This window comes from Astatotilapia calliptera, chromosome 4 (assembly GCF_900246225.1).
Source record: "Astatotilapia calliptera chromosome 4, fAstCal1.2, whole genome shotgun sequence".
In the NCBI taxonomy this organism is placed as follows: domain Eukaryota; kingdom Metazoa; phylum Chordata; class Actinopteri; order Cichliformes; family Cichlidae; genus Astatotilapia; species Astatotilapia calliptera.
Window position 1 is genome coordinate 21,696,367 of NC_039305.1, and position 18,278 is coordinate 21,714,644.

The 18,278-nt window shown below is 38.4% G+C and overlaps 1 long non-coding RNA gene across 3 annotated transcripts; it reads right to left on the reverse strand.

Annotated features, from left to right (window-relative positions):
• Positions 1–11,029: 11,029 nt before the first annotated feature.
• Positions 11,030–13,941, reverse strand: LOC113020048 (uncharacterized). Of its 3 annotated transcripts, XR_003272145.1 has the most exons (4): positions 13,541–13,941; positions 11,677–12,444; positions 11,503–11,568; positions 11,030–11,337 (listed from the first exon to the last, which is right to left on the reverse strand). It is a non-coding gene; the product is annotated as an uncharacterized LOC113020048 (long non-coding RNA). The 3 variants fall into 3 exon arrangements; XR_003272146.1 differs by lacking the exon at positions 11,030–11,337 and having other exon boundaries at positions 11,399–11,568; positions 11,677–12,441; XR_003272144.1 differs by lacking the exon at positions 11,030–11,337 and having other exon boundaries at positions 11,399–11,568.
• Between the last annotated feature and the right edge of the window lie 4,337 nt (positions 13,942–18,278).

Consider the following 18,278-nt stretch of genomic DNA (forward strand, 5'->3'; position numbering starts at 1 on the left):
TTGGCCTCTAGTGTTGTTCGCCGCATCCCCACTGAGTTCTTTATGAGGGGTCTTACTGTGCATTGAGTTGAGTCATAGGCTTTCTTGTAGTCAATCCAGGTGGTGCACAGGTTGGTGAACCTGGTCTTACAGTCTCGGGCGACTGCTCGATCTACCAGGAGCTTGTTTTTTACCCCTCTAGTATTCCTTTCTGTGCCCTGCTCATGAATTGAGCCATATGCCTGTTCATCTTAGCAGCTATGGTGCCTCAAAGGAGCTTCCATGTGGTACTGAGGCAGGTCATTGGGCGGTAGTTGGACGGGACTGGTCCCTTCTAGCAATCTTTGTGGATCAGATCTATTCAGCCTTTAGTTAGCTATTCGGGGTGTCTCTCATCAATAAGCAGCTGGTACATTTGTGCTGCCAGATGCTCATGGAGTGCAGCACAATCCCTACTGTGCCCATCATGTGACCAGCTGATCTACATGACAGCAGCAGTGATCACAGAGATACTTGCCTATAAGATGAACAGTGAAGGAGCAGAATATCCAAACACAAATGGTCAATAAAAGATTTAGCCCTTTAGCCTAGTTTGTAATTGTCAAACATAATTTGTATTGTATTTGTAAAATAATGCTTAATGCAATTCAATCATTGTCCATCATTATCTATTTTACAACCTCTTTCAGGTCCACTGGACTAAATGGAAATCACATAGAAATATTTTTAACCAGGTAAGAATGCATGCCATACAAACACAAACCTATCCTTGATGTTTTGAGAACAGGTGCATTCACACAAGCAAACTTCTGACATTGGAGCCGCTCTTTGAAAGCATATTTCCTGAAGATGTGTGGTTGTTTTATTGAGCCATGGTAGCAGATTGCTCTAATGTAAACCTCATTTGTCATTGTCAACACACACTATAACACACAAAACAGACACAGATAGAAACATAAGACATATTCTATCAAACTCACATAGATCCCTCATTTGAAGACAGGACCAGAGAGAAGTCTACATACAACAGCAGCATTGAAGTGGATGCAGAATTGTTCAACAGCAGCTACGACTAACTCAAGGAATTAGAACCAAAGGGCTCACTGTAAGTGAGATTTCACAAACTCTACTTGAGGACCAAAACAAAAAATGACCCGGCTTTTATGATCAGATTTTAAAATTGAACAAGCATATTTAAATGACAGTATATTATGATTTTTTTAAAGAAAAATTTTGGCATGAATATTTCATTCCGTTCTGAATTGCTGCATCTGGTTTCAGTATGAACAGAAAATTATACAAATTAGTTTAAAAGAAACAATAATCCATCATGGTTATATGAAATATTGATATAAAATACATAAAAGGTGAATATATCAAAAATTAAGATCATATTAGATGTTGAGTCTCAGCCACTTAACCATGTTATTAGATAAATGATAAAAAACCTGGTATGTGTAATAAATAAATATATGTATGCTAGCAAAGCTCATTAACCAAATTATGAAGAACATTTAATGACTCATAAGATAAGATAAGATAAGATAACCTTTATTAGTCCCACACTTGGGAAATTTGTTTTGTCACAGCAGGAAGTGGACAGTGCAAAAGTTATGAGGCAAAAATTAGAATACAATAAGAATAAATACAGTACACAACTGTACAGAATAGAATAAAATAAAATACTATATACAGTAGAATAAAATAAAATAAATATACAATAAGATAAAAATAGAATACAAATACAAATACTATATACAACTGAGTAAAAAGATGAATAAAGAGATATGAGATATTGCAACTTTCATAAATGTCTCCTATCTACAACTGAATTACAGTTAGGATACTAATGTGCGTTTTTCCAACTCAGTTCTCCCATTCTGTGGAGTGAAACGTAAATATGAAGCAAATGAATGAAAAAGAATTACGAGACATGGCTCCTTCTCCCAACACCTGTTATGGATAATTCCGTCCAAAACATCACTGTTGATTAAAAAAAATATCTACCATTGATTAATTATTTATAATTTGATTTACAAATTTGCACCATTATAGCTCAATTGTAGCTAAAGTAGCAATGGCTAAGCTCATACAAAAAAATTCAAAATTAAGTGAAAGCTGTTTAAACCACATAGCACTATATTAACGTCACTTAGAAACAGCATTTGGTTTAACAATGAACTGTGGCGATAGGCTGACACCAATACAAAACAGAATAATGGTTCTCATTTAGCACAACTTTCAACTGTGAAGATAGAGGCATTTTTTATGCTAACAAGGGAATGCAGTTCTGTGAGAGAAACCACCTGTTCCAGCATATGGTATTCCCAAAGATGTATTAGCTCACAATGGTTTACATTCATTTTTGTTCATGTGCAGTTGTGTTTGTCTCAAAGACAAAGTTGTAGATCTAGCACCCTCTTCCTCTTGTTCTGTCAGATCAAGAACATGTAATTTGTTATAGAAAAAATAAAAATCCTTGTTGCCATACCACTAATGAGAATGACTATATAAACTGCCCAAAAATATTGAAGACACATCAGACCTCAATGGGGAAAAAAGCATACTGAATATCTACACTGTCCTACATCATTTGATAGAAATGAAACTTATCAAACAACAGAAAGCTGAATTCAAAGACACCTGACAATCAAGATCTGCTAGTCCGTTTTTCTGAAATTTCATTGCAGCAACTCAAAATGGTGCTCAGTAGTTTGTATGGCCCCCATGTGCTTGTATGCATGCCGGACAATGTTGGTGCATGCTCCTAATTAGACAATGGATGGTTTCTTGGGGGATTTCCTCCCAGATCTAGACAAGGGCATCACTGAGCTCCAGCAGAGTCTAAGGTGCGAACTGGCAGTATTGCCCAAAGGTCGCACTTCCGTGTAATGTAACGTAATGTAATGTTCCAGAGGTGTTCTATTGGATTTAGGTCAGATGAGCATAGGGCCAGTCAATGGTATTAATTCCATTATCCACAAGAAACTGCCTGCATACCTTTTCCAATTGAGGCCTGGCATTGCCACGGAGCAGGTGGAACCCAGGCAGTCAGGGTGCCGTTGCCTAGCTTGCAGAGGTCTGTGCATCCCACCTTGATATACCTCCCCAGACTATTACAGACCCACCACCCAGCTGGCTATGCAGCAGTAACATTTTTCCACTGTTACATATGCTCAGGGTGAACCTCCTCTTATCAGGGCACCAGTCATGGACCTCTCAATTCTGGTATTCTTTGGCAAATGGCAATCAGGCTGGTCAGTGACTACAGGGCCCACAAAAGGACATCAGGCCAAATATATTTCTGAATGTTTGGTCAGAAGTATCCAAGCTAGTGGCCTGGAGGAGGTCATTCTGTGGGGCTTTGGTAGTGCTCATACTGTGGCAACCGGATACCATAGATAGGCAATGAAATTTAGTGTCTTCATTTGATGATAAGTGAAAACCATCACTGACAAATTGATGCGCGACTAGCAAATGTGTGGCTGCCCCTTTAAAGAACTACAAGATACCCAACCATCTACAATCAGAGATGTATCTACTGGCCTGAGGATGAAGATTCTCACCAGACTGAAGACAGCAACACAACCAAGGCTGCAAATCCCCAGGCTCACTGAGAAACTCGCATAAGAAGTAATGCATGCAGATATTAAATTCATCAGAAAAACTAATGAGCTTGTATATGCCACTGCCACAGTAGTACTGGAACTACTTGGGTATACAGTGGGGCAAAAAAGTATTTAGTCAGCCACCGATTGTGCAAGTTCCCCCACCTAAAATGATGACAGAGGTCAGTAATTTGCACCAGAGGTACACTTCAACTGTGAGAGACAGAATGTGAAAAAAAAAAACATGAATCCACATGGTAGGATTTGTAAAGAATTTATTCGTAAATCAGGGTGGAAAATAAGTATTTGGTCAATAACAAAAATACAATTAAATACTTTGTAACATAACCTTTGTTGGCAATAACAGAGGTCAAACGTTTACTATAGGTCTTTACCAGGTTTGCACACACAGTAGCTGGTATTTTGGCCCATTCCTCCATGCAGATTTTCTCGAGAGAAGTGATGTTTTGGGGCTGTCGCCGAGCAACACGGACTTTCAACTCCCGCCACAGATTTTCTATGGGGTTGAGGTCTGGAGACTGGCTAGGCCACTCCAGGACTTTCAAATGTTTCTTACGGAGCCACTCCTTTGTTGCCCGGGCGGTGTGTTTTGGATCATTGTCATGTTGGAAGACCCAGCCTCGTTTCATCTTCAAAGTTCTCACTGATGGAAGGAGGTTCTGGCTCAAAATCTCACGATACATGGCCCCATTCATTCTGTCCTTAACACGGATCAGTCGTCCTGTCCCCTTGGCAGAAAAACAGCCCCATAGCATGATGTTTCCACCCCCATGCTTCACAGTAGGTATGGTGTTCTTGGGATGCAACTCAGTATTCTTCTTCCTCCAAACACGACGAGTTGAGTTTATACCAAAAAGTTCTACTTTGGTTTCATCTGACCACATGACATTCTCCCAATCCTCTGCTGTATCATCCATGTGCTCTCTGGCAAACTTCAGACGGGCCTGGACATGCACTGGCTTCAGCAGCGGAACACGTCTGGCACTGCGGGATTTGATTCCCTGCCGTTGTAGTGTGTTACTGATGGTGACCTTTGTTACTTTGGTCCCAGCTCTCTGCAGGTCATTCACCAGGTCCCCCCGTGTGGTTCTGGGATCTTTGCTCACCGTTCTCATGATCATTTTGACCCCACGGGATGAGATCTTGCGTGGAGCCCCAGATCGAGGGAGATTATCAGTGGTCTTGTATGTCTTCCATTTTCTGATGATTGCTCCCACAGTTGATTTTTTCACACCAAGCTGCTTGCCTATTGTAGATTCACTCTTCCCAGTCTGGTGCAGGTCTACAATACTTTTCCTGGTGTCCTTCGAAAGCTCTTTGGTCTTGGCCATGGCGGAGTTTGGAGTCTGACTGTTTGAGGCTGTGGACAGCTGTCTTTTATACAGATGATGAGTTCAAACAGGTGCCATCCATACAGGTAACGAGTGGGGGACAGAAAAGCTTCTTACAGAAGACGTTACAGGTCTGTGAGAGCCAGAGATTTTCCTTGTTTAAGGGGACCAAATACTTATTTTCCACCCTAATTTACGAATAAATTCTTTACAAATCCTACCATATGAATTCATGGATTTTTTTTTCACATTCTGTCTCTCACAGTTGAAGTGTACCTCTGGTGCAAATTACTGACCTCTGTCATCATTTTAAGTGGGGGAACTTGCACAATCGGTGGCTGACTAAATACTTTTTTGCCCCACTGTAAGTTCAAGAATATGCGCAGAGAAGAAGTGTACAGCCAGTATCTTAGCTCCTATGAAAAGATACACCAGAATATACATCGATAATATTGATCCCAAAGTTGGTATTGGTATTGGATGTATACTAGCGTGATAGGATCAATACATCAGTTCAGTATGTAGCCCACTGAAATGTTTTGCATCAAATCAATACTAAACTCCTTACAATACACAAAGTCCAGCAACCTGGGTGCTGAACTGTGGTACTTAATTCCAGTCTAGAAATAATTGTGGAAGACCAAGCCTGTCCATGAGTTGCACCATTGGCAAATAAAGGCAGTGGTTGACATCAATATAACCTACCAGTGGCTGGAAAAGGGTTAACTCTTTGTCACCCAAGTATCATACAAGTCATCTGGATTTTTTTTTAACATTGACTGTGAAATTACAAAATAATTATTATCTTTAAGAAATCTAGGCAGAGCTGATCTTTCTGTCCATGTTGCTCTGTGGGGTGTGTAACTAAAAGACACCACAGAGGCTCTAATGACGGAAGCACATGAACAACATATATGTGTGTGTTTGTTTACTTACTTCCAGTGTCTTTAGGCAGAGCCTAGCACAACACTTTCTGTTTCACTTGCACAAGCGCATGCACACACACACGGTCATCGGCACTGATGTGGTGTGACAGCACTGTAATTTTAGCTGTGCTGACTCTCTGGGCTTGTCTCTCTCTCTCCCTCTTTCTGCCTCCTACCTCTTTGGCTTACGATCACAGAGTGGTGTACATCAAGTGCTGCCTCCAGCAGTGTCTGTTTGTTTGTGTGTTTGGCGTGCATGTGTGTTTGCCATTTTACCATGCAGTTTTTCCCAGGGTTAGGTCATGGAGTCATACTAAGGATAAGACTCCTTCACTAATACATTCCAAAATCTCCTCCCAACACACACAGACCCAGACTCTGCACCACTGTGCTCTCCTTACAACAAACCCAAATCCTCTTTTACACAGCTGCGCTTGCTGGATATGTTCCCTTGTACACTCTTCAATATATTTGAATTAAATTCTCACCCAACTTTTAATCACACTAGAACAAAACAGAACTGCGAATTTCATTACGGAAACTGTGGTGCATAAATGTTTGTCAGTGACTGTTGTTGTTTTTCACATTGCTGTGCAGTTTCTACTCAGGGTCCAGCTTTAGTGGTCAGCATGCTGGGGAGAAAGGCTGGCTGGAAACAATCTCGGACTGCTAAAAAGACCTTCACAATGATTTACCATACATGGTACAACTCTGATATCACTGTGTTTCATTGGTCTCCTGAAGTAAATGTATATATCAACAAGAATCACACAAAACATCTCACTTACTGGGTAGTATTTGCTTTTAAGGCAATAGTGTTGTACTTTTTTGTATTTTCATTTTGTTTTCTTTGTTCTTTTTAAATACATTTTAAGAAGTCTTTACTTTGATTACACTAACACTATGTAGGTGATGGATAATAGGTACTGACTTGTAACGAGCTGGACATGAATAACTTGCACTTATGTAATATCATTATGCTACAGTATATTACAATCTTTTCTGTATGATGTAATTCAGGGTTAACCTGAAAGAAAGGCAGATGTGAAATGTAAAAATGAGATCAGAGGGAGATCAAACGATAACGTAATATTTAGAATCCCCAAAGGCGGTACAATTTTAAGCATAGTTTTAAATATGAAAGAAGTTTTATGAAAGTTTGACCTTATTTGACTTTAAAGAAGAAGTAATGTGATATTTAGAATCGCCACATATCATTCCCTAATATAGTTTCTAATTAATAAGATGTTTTGTCAGTTTTCAACCGATGAATTCTTAAGTTAACTTTGAAAATCTTGGTGGATATAAGCCAAAATTTTAAAGGATTGCTAACATGACCTCACCCTACACCCTTAGGCTTTGAAAAGCTTACATAAAGATGTCGGTGGTGTTTCTGACAGTTTTACTATTTTTTTGGGTTCCTTTTCAAATAAAGGGTTAGACCTAAATGGGACATAGACATTAGAGACATATATCAATTTTTGAAGATGTTCTGTTAATATAGTATTTGACCCTTTTTGCATTGCTGTAGGGAAATTTTATGCTGTCAGTAACTGAACTGCGTTGAAGGTCACAACATCATGTCTGTGCATTTTCAGAATATGATTTAGTTTGGATAAATAATACAAAGAGTAGAAAGGTGGTATTACATTTGAGAAGTCAAGTGGTTTTAATGACTAGCAATGAATTACAGTGCGTTCTCTTTTATGTTCAGAAGCAGAGAGCAGGAGTAGCAACAGGTAAGGTTACTGATGTTTCTTGTTAAAATCCTGACACCCCAGGCCTTATACATGTAATGTTTGTATAGGTGTGTGTGTGTGTGTGTGTGTGTGTGTGTGTGTGTGTGTGTGTGTGTGTGTGTGTGTGTGTGTGTGTGTGTGTGTGTGTGCGTGTGTGTGTGTGTGCGTGTGTGTGTGTGTGTGTAGTTGCTGTTAAGGCCACACTGTCGTCTGTGTGTCACTAAATAATGACTCTGTCTGAGCTGCGTGCCCTCTGGGCTCTCCTGTCTGCCCACAAATACGTACAAACACACACACACACTCTTGCACTGTTCTGGCTGGCCATGGCTGGCTGATTCTTAAATGTCAGATGACTTCACTCCTGGAACAATATTTATTGAGCCCTGTTCTCTCTTTCTCTCTTTCCTACTCTCTCGCATTTTGCTGGTAAATTTCTTAAAGATTCTAAATTGATAAGTCCATTAAAACCTCTTTAAGAGGCCCCATTTTAGATTATATGTATTTCAATGGAAGAATTTGCACAGACAAAGTCAAAAAAACTTGTTCATTTAACACTTTCTCGCTCCTTACTCTTTATTTATATGAACACTTGGGTATTGGTTCATTAACCAGATGTACTTTCATACTTTCTTTACATGCATTTTTATCTTTATCACAATAGACTCTATCACAGTTGTATATATTAACACATGGGACTTGACAGCACCAATGTGCAGTTCAGAAGCTAGTGCTTTCCTCATTCACCTTACACCTATGGTCTTCCATCTACAGCTTCTGCAAGATAACATTATGGTCACTAAATTGCTTTCTTTAATGAGCCTCTCAGTTTTTTTAGTAAGATGTCAACTGCCTCAAAGAACATTGTGTCTATCTTGCGTGCTGCACAATATCGTTTATTATTTAGTATCTACTGATATCTACTGCTAGCTAGTTTATTGTGATGGTGCCGGTTTTTTTAATTATGTTGCTCTTTGTTGTTTGCGTTCTCTTCTGTTTTTTTTCTCCATACAGGTGACCCAGGTGTTTTGTTTTTTTTGTTTGTTTTTGTTTTTCTTTCTTCCCCCCTTCTCACCGTCTCTTCTCCCCTTTGGTTTTTTTTCTCTCCCTCTCTTTCTTTCATTCTTTCTCCCTGTCCTATCCCCCAGTCATGTCTGTCCCGTTTGTAGCAACTGAAAATAAAATAAATTCATAATTATAATAAAGGTCAATCAAATGGACCAATATGGCAAGGCCATGATGATCCACTTGGTAAAATAAATCCGCTTGGCATCTTTCTTGGCCTTAAGACAACAATTCTGATGGCTAAAGATCCAAACGGGACACAAAAAAAAGAAAAAAAAAAAGAAAAAAAAAAGATGTCAACTGTTATTTATTTACTGAATAAATGCATTTAAGAAGCAAAAAAAAAGCAAAAAAAACACAAAAAACAAAAACCCCACCTTAATGTCATAAAACGTAATTCCTCAGGAAGTCTAATTTGTGAGTTCTGAATAAGATGAGTGTTCTCCAAACCCACACACACAAACAAATAATAATAATAATAATTCTTCTCTTGCTCCCGGTAAATTTCCTTCCATCTAAAACAGAATTGAAGAGAAGAGAGAGAAAGTTAGATAGCATAAGAGAAAAACAGATGAAGGGAGAGCGGTAGATGGGACAGAGGATAGGATAGAGTTTAAAGTCATTGTTATGTTTGTAGATTTCTGCTTGTATGGAGGAGCAAACTAATGCTGTTGCAAGACAGAAAGCCAAGTCGGTATTTTAACTTTATGTTTTTAATGATATTTGGCTTAAGTTTACTTACTTACTGTTCTAGAAGCTTCAGGCTGCTTTACTAGTTGTTGACAGTAAATATTCCACTTGTGCTTTTGAATGCATCCTCAATTTCTAGTAGCATGATATGTGAAAATGTGAGCTAACTGACAGATAGGCTGACTAGTTGTGTAGATTCTGCAGCTCAGGGACGATATCCAAAAAAATGGTGTTTGTAGAAAGGTTATAAAGTATTGATATAGCTTACAAAAAATGTACATTTATTTATAAATATTAAATTTGGCATGTGGATACAGAAAGACAACCAGAGGCAATGCCCACCCTCCACCCCCAACTTCCACAGAATAAAAGAGAAAAAAAGAAAACACAACACTGATCCACTGCCTGTGCTTTATTCTTTTATGCATGCTGACAGCCTCCTGCATCTTTCTGCACTCTGCTCGGATGTCATCACCTTTCGGCGCTCCTTCCTGGTTGAAGAATTGTAAATTATTATTATTTTTATAGTTTGCATCAAAATATTTATTAGCTGAAACATTCTTTTAGTAGAAATAACCAAACCACTCCATCTCAGTACACCTATACAACGTAACTGGTAAATTCTACATAAGTTATCACAAGTAAAAAGTATTTTACTGAAGAAAATTTTCCCCATCTGTGCTACCTAGATTCCTATTCCTCCTGCAAATATTTAAGGTTGAGGCCCTTGCAGGCTACCCACAATTTCCCCAAACTGAGCGATTATACATCTTCCTTCCATATTTGTATCTTGTGTCACTAAAAATAATTTTATTTAATTTAATACATTGATTAATGACCTGCAGAATCTCCTTATCATATTAAGTGATTCATAATTGTCACTTTATGCTTTCTCCATCTTGAAAGTGATGACATCCTTGCATTACATCCTTTAGGTTCATTTTCTGCAGGCAGGTTTCTGACAGAGAAAAGGCAGATTTACACTATAACATGCAGCGTTCTATAGATGGACACATAAAGAAATGAAAAATTACATGTATGTGCTAACTTTCTAAACACTGTTACATTAATGATTAAGTAGATAAAACATTTATGTCAGCCTTGGCTCATAGTTCATTTAAAGACAAGAACTTTGTGTGTGTTTCAGGTCCTGCACTCTCAAAGACTGAATGAACCAGCATTGCAGCCATGGGTCACTGTGAGCATCACAGGGGAGGTTGAAGCCGCCCACTGCAGCTGTAAGGCCGGAGTCACGGAGACCTGCACCCACGTCACTGCTCTTCTGTTTAATGTAGAAGCAACAGTGATCTGTGGCACAAGGACTGTTACAGATGAACCTGCATACTGGGTTTTGCTGGGTAATATGACCAAGATACAGCCAGAGGTTGGCCATAAGATAGACTTCTCCTCTTCAGCTGCCCAAAAAAAGGCTCTTGATCAGAACAAACAGACCATCTGTAGTGACAGGTAAAAGGAGCCGTCCTCAAAAAAGAAAAATCCCACCTGCTACTGTGGAGGAGTTGTCACTGCTATAATGCCATCATGTTTTATCTAGGGGTCTAGATTTATGCCTATAGTGCACTGCCATGTAAATAATTTGCATTTACTGAATGAGTATCACTGTTCAAAAATTGAATAAAGAAACAAACTAATTTTTGCCTTTTTTTTTTTTTTATTAAAACCACTTTATAGAACATCACATCAGTTACAATGTAGAATCCATGTCACTGGAGAATTTTGATTCAATAAACAGTAAAAAGGTGAGCTGTGAAGACCAAGGACAAGTGCAGCTCACAGGTTTTCTATCCAAGGAATCCCAGAAGATTGCATGGTGTCATTGCCCAGCAGTTGTTCGCAGGACATATGGACTCAACCTCAACAATCCCTCACACTGAGCAGCATGAAGTGACAGTGCAGAGGAAAAACTCCCCTTTAACAAGAAGAAACCTCCAGCAGAACCCGGTTCAGTACCAGCAGCCATCTGGGTTTGGAGGAGAGAGAGAGACACAGAACTACCAAAAGTACATATTTTTTTATGTGATTGACTGTTGTTGTAATTCAAGCCCTGAGTGTAGAGCAGGTAAGATATAAAGTTGCATCCTAAATTCCATGCTCATGCAGAGTGTTTAGTTTATGACTTTTTCACCTGGTCATTTCTTGATGAACAGATGGTCTTTTAGGGTTGACCAAGCTGGTACCTTGACTCTGTTCTCTGCAAGATGTTGCAAAAAACAAAATCATATGGAGACAATATTGGACACAAAATATATAACAATTTAGTTAAATGTAGCATTAACTCATAGGTCTTGCTAAAGTAAACCTTGTATTCTGATTCATCACAGCAGCAGTTCAGTTGGATGATGTCAGTAACTGCAGCAAGTGTCTTGCTGACTGAATAATTACATCTTGCATAATCTGAAACAAACACATAAAGACAGAAACAATTTATAAATTAACGTTTGATAAAATCTAAGAATTAATCATTTATTAGATACCAATATGAATATGTCTACCATAAAACTTGTGTGGAGTGAAGTTACATTCAATCAAGATGGTCTGGCATGCTACAACTTTGTAGTTGTTAAGTTCTGGCTACAAGTATACATACCCATCTTGTACATGTTCTTTAACATTATTATTATTATTATTATTATTATCATCATCATCCTCCTACCCAATTATCTGTTTCTTTTAATCAGAGTATGCTGTTTTAATGACTTTACAATATCATTTACATTGTGTTCCTTACATTTTCCCCAATTGTATGTTATATTAATCCTATATTTCCATTTTAATATTTCTAATGTTTGCCTTGTTTTCTTCACTGTCTGGTCTGCCTCTGTCTCACCTTTATGGATGCATTTACACCTAAATGTCCCCAACAAAGGATGTTTTAATTCACCACTATTCCAGTGAAACACGAGGAAATTGTGGGTAGCCTGCAAGGGCCTCAACTTCTCCATACCCACAATGTGCAACAAATGGGCACAGCTATCTTCAACAGTGGAACATCGGCCAGTTACTTCCAACTTTAACGCAGCTTGTAGTCTTGGAGAGCAGCACACCAAAACTGCATGCACAACTTCTGCTAACAGTGGAAACAGATTAAGAAATCCATGCAAACAGATTCATAAACCGAAAGAATATTATTTTACAGGATTAATGATCATATCAGCCGCTGGCTGATCACAAACCCTGAGGGTGTATACGAGAAGCAGAAGAAGCAGAGGGGATATCCAGTTTAAGTTTAGATAGTATTTGTAAAGATATTGACCATATCCTTTTCTGAAAGTGTGGATATAATGGATGGGGTAAGGTACTGACATGCTACAACTTTATAGTTGTTAAGTTCTGGCTACAAGTATACATACCCATCTTGTAAATTTTTTTATTTTATTATTATTATTATTATTATCATCATCATCATCCTCCTACCCAATTATCTGTTTCTTTTAATCAGAGTATGCTGTTTTAATGACTTTACAATATCATTTACATTGTGTTCCTTACATTTTCCCCAATTGTATGTTATATTAATCCTATATTTCCGTTTTAATATTTCTAATGTTTGCCTTGTTTTCTTCACTGTCTGGTCTGCCTCTGTCTCACCTTTATGGATGCATTTACACCTAAATGTCCCCAACAAAGGATGTTTTAATTCACCACTATTCCAGTGAAACACGAGTCTCCCACCTTCCTGCTACCGGTCTGGAGTTTTTGTTCACCAAAGCACACACCAACTTCATACTGACGGACAGATCACTGCCCTTTTGCCGCCTTGTCTGACCGTGTTTTGTGGCTTTGGTTCACTTCGCCTCACTCTTCCCCATTCTTGTCATTAAATCAGGCCGTTCTGCAACCATGGCAGCCATTCAATCTATGGCTTTATTCATGGTGTATTTTACCACTTCACCAAAGGCCGTTTTCGTTTACAACATTATATTTGCAGTGTTCGTCTATCTATCAATATCTGCGGAGTATTTTTTAACGAGTATCCGATTTTCTAAAGCACAGCATGTAAAGGGTAGCTCGGTTAGCAGGATGCTAGCATGTAGCGCTTAGTGAGACACGCCTCAGACGAGTTGAGCAAAGACCCCGTCTGTGTACTTTATACGTGAGCAACGGATTTAAATAAAATTAACGTTTCAAAAGACAAACTTGAAGATAAAAAACAATATACTTACCGGAGAATCGCCAGGGTTTGCCGCTTCCATCTTGCTGCTCCTAAATTCAAAACTGCCTCTGCAGTCAGGCAGGGGAGGCGTGGAAATTGTCTTTGAGTTAGTCAAACGTTTTCCTTAGTTCGAGTAGATGATAAAATAAAAATAAATGGGATTTTAAGTAGGACTAGGCGTTCTGTAATGATCTCTATTTAGGAGAAAAACTTAATCACTCACCTCTAAACAGCTCTCTTTTAGGAGACAAACTGCTGGCTAACGGTGTCATGTGATCAAACAGCGTAATTTAATTGGCCGAGAGCCACTCGACTCGATCTGGTGCTGATTGCTCTGGCTTGGGTCATTAAAGTTCATCACTTTTGCAGTTGAATTTTTGCAGGTGAATTTTTTGCAGGTGAATTTTTGCAGGTGAATTTTTTTCAGGTGAATTTTTTGCAGGTGAATTTTTGCAGGTGAATTTTTGGCAGGTGAATTTTTTGCAGGTGAATTTTTTTCAGGTGAATTTTTGCAGGTGAATTTTTTGCAGGTGAATTTTTTGCAGGTGAATTTTTGCAGGTGAATTTTTGCAGGGAAATTTGGAGGATAAAAATTCAGTGTCATAAATTCAATGTCTAAAAATACTTGAATTCTGATGATACTATATTTCTTCCATAGATCATAACTGACCTCAAAGCAGTAAAAAGGACAGCCATTGGCAGCTTATAGAGCATGTCTAGTCTCCCATCAAAGACCACAGGTTTATACACAAACAACCAGTAAAAGCTGCTAGCCTAAAAGCTTGAAAAGCTGAAGAAATTGTTAATGGGACACTAATGAAATGGAGAGACACTATAAATTCTACTGGCTAATAGTCAAGCACAGTAAAGACTGCTTCCAGAGACCAGAGCCAACTGTGCCACATGATGGCAGTCATTTAAAGACTGGCTGCATAAGGGTGAGAAGCTTTAGGACAGGACACTGTTTGAGATGCAAGGAGATGTGTGTTGAAAAAACATACTTAGTATATCATTGGGATTTACATAATTTTTGGAGCAAAAAAATCAACTCCTTGAAAAGTAAAATCAGTCAATTGTAAGGTTACGAAAAGTTTGAGTTTCTCCAGGAAAGAGATGTAAGTTATTATGTTATGATGTCACAATACAGTGTGCTGTGTGTGTTGGGGAAGGTGGTATTGCTAAATGTCATTCTTCTGTCTGTCTGGGCCTCTTGGGGTCATTACAACATCACACCGGAGGACAAGACTGGAGTAAAACTGACAAATGAACCTGTCCTGCCTATCTGAGCACACACACAGAGACAGGCACTCACACATGTACAGATGGTGGGACAGTCTCGTATGTCAGCAACCTGATGGAAATCTGGCCTGGACTAACCAGCTGGAAAAGTGACCCTCTGGTTAATGGAGTGGCTGGAGAAATGAGAGGATGAAAGAGAGAGAGGTAAAATATGAGTGAGGAAAAGTTGCAGAGGCTGGGAAAGTAAGAGTAGGTGTGGGGGAGAACGGGCACATTTATAGAGTCTGTTCATTTCCTAGGAATACACTTGTCCCAAAATTTGCTGCAATTGGCCGAAAGGGTTACTGACAGAGTAACCTAAACACAGTTCTCAATGAGTTGAAGTCATGTTAAGACCTAAATGTCTGAAATATTCATTCACAATACTTTTAGGCAAATAAACCCAACTTATATTTTAGTTATGACAAGCATAATAAACTCCATCGGTTTTTCCTACAGGGAGGCTGGTTTTTCCAATAAAACAATTGCAGGCTTATAAATAGATACAACAGGAGCAACAGGAGTTTAGTAACCACAGCAGAAAATGTGTGCATGGGTGAATAACAAGCAGCTGGATGTTGCAATAGATAGTGACTGCTATTAGATGTGTGCTGATAGACATTCTCGTTTCTAATACTCATTTAATCTGTGAAATCAAAATCGTGAATGTCATAAAGTGACTCATTAAATGTCATGACTTGCATACTTTGAAATCTGTAAAAAGTTTAAATCTGTAATTATTAACTCTACTCATTCTATGAAAGCATAATTAAAAACTTTAACATTTTATTCATTTTTTCAGCCAAGTGAGAGGAGGAGAAATTAAGAAAAAAAGACATAAAAGTGCATAAACTTTATAACTACAATAAATAAGTAAGAATGGGCAAGAACCATCAAAAGGAAAGGGTAAAGTCATTCATATGACTCTGCAGTAGTCACGCATCTTCACTGGCTCCAGCAACAAAGAAGAGTGATGGAGTGGGACTGCACTGAAGCATTGAAGTTCCAGAGCTACTCTTAGCATCATGTCCTAACAGTCCATTAGTTGTGTAACATACACCTGAATTGTGGCAAAACTCAGTATTTAAAAGACAGACATTGTTTCCATGTCTGAAAATTGAAGCCAGTGTGGAAATATCATAAACTTGCATTCTTTCTTATGACCCCCAGGGGACAAAATTTCTAGAAACCCTCCAGCTCCTTTTACCTATGAAACAATATATCTCAGGGTTTTACAACTGGATTCACCCAACCAACTTGTAAAGTCATGGTGGCTACATCTGTCTTCAGTATAACAGTCATGAACTGATCACCAAATAAGCAAATTAATATAGTAATTGTTGTAATATAGTAATAGAGGGGTTTTTCTTTAAAGATGATTACTGGTGGGTAAAACATCCTTTAGGATCAGTAGCTGCTAGCAAAGCATTAATTACTGTCTTGCCATTATTTACTGATTATTGATGTATGTTTTTATTTTCTTTTTCTTTAAGTGACTAAGAAGAAACAGTTTAAATAAATAAACATATAAACATTATGTTCGCACAAATCTTGCAAAAAAAAAAAATGGGAACATGCATTAGCCAACAATAAACCAGCAACCCTGGTTTTAGTCGATTATGTAAACTGTAATAATGGTCAAAATTAATAAAGTTTGGATTAGATATAGTACGTTTATGTCATAAGACAGGCAACCAGCGCTCACGTTTCATCAACATAAATGAATATTTTGCCCATAACCCTCTAAGCGGTGGCAGCACTGACCCATCAAGATCGAAAACTCTTGAGTGTACTGTATGTTTGTACACTTTCATCCCAGCAGTGTAAAGATAGTCCACAACATATTCAGAAATGTTATGAAAGTTGAGCGCTACAGCTCAGGTTTCCAGTGTGTGGAAGGTTACTTTTAAAATGTATTCCACTACAGATTACAGAATACATGCCCCGAAATGTATTTTGTAACATATTCCGTTTCGTTACTCAATGAGAGTACCATATTCTGAATACTTTGGATTACTTAATATATTATCATGCTGTTTACAACTACATGAATGTGATTTATTACTATTACTGAAGGTCCGCGGCTCCGAACCGTAGTAAAGGGACCTCTGACTAATACGTCGGGTTCCGTGTCGGGCTCGTAGCCGAAAAATAGCTTTACTTTGTTGTCTGGGTCAAGTTTGCTAGCGAGAGACAGAGAGAGGCGTTGAAAGGCTGCTCCAACGGAACTTATTGTTTCGGAGGAAAACACGAACACGTTGTACAGTCGAGTCTTAATAGCTTACTTACAACTGGGCTCGTCAGGCACTCTTCTTGGCTGCAGTGGTTATTGTTATATTTACATGCTTCCAGCTCCCGTTTCTGCTCGATGACAACTCATAGTTTTCCACTCTCCTTTTTCTCCCTCCTCGTGCTCACAGACACATAACGGGTATGGCAGTCCATTCTCCCTTCAGCACGGACTACACTGCCCATAAGCAGTGGCGTGTCTAGAAAATTTTTGTTGGGGGGGCCAGGTAGGGGCACAGATTTGGAGAAGGGTGGCAGATTTAATTGGCAGATAATGTTTAAAAAAAAATTCTACCAACCCTTAACCATAATTCAATAATCCTATAAACCTAATAACCAAATGCACTTTTAACTCTTATTAGAATGAGATTTTAACCACTACGGTGCAAAGTTTTTAGATACTGCGTTGATAAAGTACAAGAGATACAATCAGTGCTTTGTCAGTGTTTACTCAGCATTCAAGGACAGCAATATTTGCATAGTATTTTTACTGACATATAGTGCACAAATGTTTTGGGCAAAAACATTTTTGAAAATTAAAATACGAACATTTGTAACAAACAATTGACAAATTAGCCAATGCCAATGCAAAACTTTATCTGCCTGTTAAAAAAAGAAGATAATCTTCTCACAAACTGGTGTTTGATTTTGAAACAGGAAAAAAGTGGGGAAACAACTGAAAAGACTAACATTTGAATGAAACCTGAAAGCAAGTAAATACTTTCTATGCTGCCTTATCGTAAACTTTGGTAATATTGATAAAGAACAACACTGGCTGATGATGAAATACAGTCAGCTGGCATGGTGACACTGCCAGTATTAACCTGCAGGGCTGGACTGGGACAAAAAAATTGGGCATTTTTACTACAGACCGACCCACCAGGTAGTAAAGCCATAAAGACTTTGACTGAAAACAAACCCTGTTGTGACAGTGATGTACAGTCTTGTTGGTATATGTATGATTTCTATACATTTTACGTCAGATAAAAACTTTGGTTGTAAGATTTAGATAATTATTTAATAAAAACTAGGTATTTTAAATGAGAATAAGAAAGAAAAGTATTTCTTTGTGCCCACCTTTCCCTGTTAATGCCCTACCTGGCCCCCTGGCAAAACTTTGCTAGACCCGCCCCTGCACAGTTACCAGCTGTCAGCTACATAAAAAAGGATCCTGGTGTTAT